Source organism: Fukomys damarensis, unplaced genomic scaffold, assembly GCF_012274545.1.
Source record: "Fukomys damarensis isolate Sample0158 unplaced genomic scaffold, DMR_v1.0_HiC HiC_scaffold_7, whole genome shotgun sequence".
Lineage (NCBI taxonomy): Eukaryota > Metazoa > Chordata > Mammalia > Rodentia > Bathyergidae > Fukomys > Fukomys damarensis.
Genome location: NW_022900919.1, coordinates 19,560,959 through 19,564,361, shown reverse-complemented (window position 1 = coordinate 19,564,361; position 3,403 = coordinate 19,560,959).

Sequence of the window (3,403 nt, the reverse complement as noted above, 5' to 3'; positions counted from 1 at the left end):
GGGGGGGAGGCGCGGGGCGGGGCTTTCTCTCCGAGCATGCGCACAATGGCAGCGCATAGCCCCGGATGACCTGCACCCATCGCCCTGGTGCACCCTTTTCCCTCTCCTGCTGCAGGATCTACCAGTCTCAGAAGGCCATGGCGGGGACTTAATAAGACTTTAAAGAACTTAATAAAGGCGTCTAAATTGTTTGTTTGTTGTTGTTGTTGTTTTTGGTACCCTGGATGGAACTCGGGTCCTTGCACTTGCGAGGCAGGCCACCAAACCACTGAGCTAAATCCCTGGCCCTAAAGGCGTCTAAATGGCGTTGTTATTAACAATTTGGCCTTGGAGAGCTGCAGCCTCCACACAGCAGGAATTCGCACGCAGGTCATCACAGCCCTGCTTGGTCAGACCAGCTCGGCTCTGACACTGCCTGTGCCATCAACCCTTAAGGGCATGTCCCTCACCTCTGCCACCTCACCTACGGTTGAGTGGAACTGGGTATGAAGTACTGGGTAGAGTCCGCAGTGCTATGTGATAAGTACTATGTACCCAGCTACATGGAGGCATCGCAGGGAATCCAAAACAGAAGAATAGGAGCGAAATGGAGATTTCTCAGCCCAGGAAGTGGGCCAGATTCTTGGGGTTTCCTGGATGAGACTTACACAGTTGAACCTCTGTAGCTACAGATCCTCCCTTCATAGATTCTACCAACAACACATCCAGAAGCGGCGAGGCCTGGTTGGTTGTGTGTGGATTGAACACACAAAACTTTTCCTTCTCATTATTCCCTAAACCATGTCATAGAACAGCTATTCATGTAGCTCTATGTGTATGGAGTACTCAAGACAGTCAGGGATCATTTGCAATGTGCAAAAGACATGCGTAAGTGATGTGAAAACACTGTGCCATTCCGTGCAGGTGAACATCTGAAGACTGCTGTTTGTGGGCATCCTGGACCCAGTTCTTCCTTGGATACTGAAATGCCTGTAACTGAGAGCCCACCAAAACTTCAGAGCAGAAGCCAGGCATGGGAGTGTGTGCCAGTATCTCAGCATGCTGGGAGTCTGAGGCAGGAGCATTGGCAGTTGGAGGCTAACCTGGACAGCTTAGGAAGACCTTCTCTTGAAATAAAACACAGGGCCGAGGATGAGTGGTAAAGTATACTTGGGTTCAATTCCCAGTGCTGTAAAGAAAAAAAATTAGAGCAAAAAAGTAGCTCAGAGATCAGACTAACAGCCTCTCAGGTAGTAATTCTAAACATATCCAGGTTGGGCCAGGGATTTAGCTCAGTGGTTCTGGCGACTGCCTCATAAGCACAAGGACCTGAGTTTGATCCTTGGTACCAATAAATAAATAAATAAAATAAACATATTCAGGTTGATAACAGGACATGGAGGATGGGCTTGCTATGTGGATTGTCTCTAAAGGCACTGCCACATCTGGCTTGGGGTCCTGGAATGTGCTCCCTACAGCCAAGTTCTAACCCAGGTGTCGTGGCACACACCTGTGATTCTAGCACTCAGGAAGCTGACACAGGAGGATCGCCCTGAGTTCAAGGCCATCCTGAACTACATAGGGAGACCCTGTCTCAAAAAAGAAAAAAAATCAAAATAAATAAGCATACACACACACACACACACACACACACACACTCTAAAACCGAGTTCTACTGGTTCCAATTTCATGAGGCATATGACCTTGAGCAAGTGTCTTAATCCTCTGCAACCTGTTTTCTCCTCTGAATTGAGGTGTAGGATCCTGCCCAACCTGTCCAGCAGTTACTACGAGGTACAAACGGTACAAACGAGGTGCCACACGTGAAAGTGATTTGGAAATGTACTGTACTCACACCCAGCACCCTCAGGCCTCAGGCCACTGCCCAGAACCCTGGTGAGGACAGTAGAACAGAGCAGGCCTCCAAGGTGGGTGGGGCTGGGCCCTAACCTTGCTCCAAGGGCTGGAGATCAGAGAAGAAAAGACAGACATGGGTCTGGGCATGGTGGTGCACACCTGTAACCCCAGAACTTTGGGAGGCTGAGGCAGTAGGATTGGAAGTTCCCACCCAACCTGAGCAATGTAAAAATTTAGCCAAATCAAAATAAAAAATAGTTAGGCCTGGTGGCACATGCCTGTGATCCAAGCACCTGCGAGGCTGAGACAGGAGGATTGCCTAGAGGTCAAGGCCAGCCTAGGATATAGTGAGTTAAATGTTGGACTGAACTACATAGTGAGATCTTCTCTCAAACCAAAAAACAAACAAACAAACAAACAAACACCCCAACAAATCAAAACAAAAAATAATAAAAGGTCTGGGGATATAGCTCAGTGCAAAGCACCTAGGTTCAGTACCCACTATGACAAAAAACAAAACAACAAAATGAAAAGGAATAAAAGAACAGAACATGAGAGAGGTGAGTTCTAAACAAGATAAAATAGCAACTTCTGAACAGAAGGACGAGGTGGGGGCTGGCTTAGGAGACAGAGACAGTTGCTCTCTAGAGGTGACACCTGAGAACCGGTCCTGAGTGACAAGGACAGCTACATAAGGCCTGGGGCACCAAGTGTCTGGGAGAAGGGGACAGGAAGAACAGAAGCCCCAAGAGCAGGTAGAAGCCGGTGGCCAGGAGCCGAGGTGGGGGAATGAGCACAGGCAGGGCTGCTCTTCAAAGTTCACCCTCTGTTGGGACAGAATCCCCTCAGTCATAATCAGTGCTGGGGCCCTGGAGAACTTTAAGGGCATTCCCTGGGAGCCAAACGGCAGGGAAACTGAGGCACTGAGAGCAAGCCGGCCTGCCCAGGGCACCCAGCCACTCAGTTCTGGGCTGCCATTGGACCCCCGTCTCCACTGGCCTCTACCACTAAGGCCACTGCCCTTGGGGGAGCACCTGCAGGGCACCCCAGAGCCCCAGGACTCCCTGCTGCAGCCCCTGGGGCCCCAGAGCCGGGGTCCAGACAGGAAGTACATCACCCAGGGGGTCCTGGCTCTTGACAGGCTGGGGCAGGGAAGAGGGGTCAGCTCTGCCAGCCAGGCCACCTAGAGCAGCCCTGGGAGCAGGAAACTGGTCTGCAGCCAGCCAGAGCCTCAGCACCTGCACCTGCAGCCTTTGTTCCCTTTTTCCCCCTGCAAACTTTCCCAGCACCTGGCCAGGCCTGAGCACCTGGGCTGGCCCGGGGCTCCCACGGGATCTGGTGACATAATCACCACAGAAACATCAATCCCAGGCCACTCAGAAAACCCGGGGGGGCCGTGCTATTTCATGTTACCCTCTCAGGCAGACCCAGAGCCAGGTACACTCGTTGCCCCATTTCATGGAGAGGAAGTTGAGGCACAGAGGGAAGGTGGCCTGTTCAAGAGCACACAATGAAAGACACGAAGATACTGTGGCTTTGGAATCAACAGGTTCCTGGGTCAGGGATT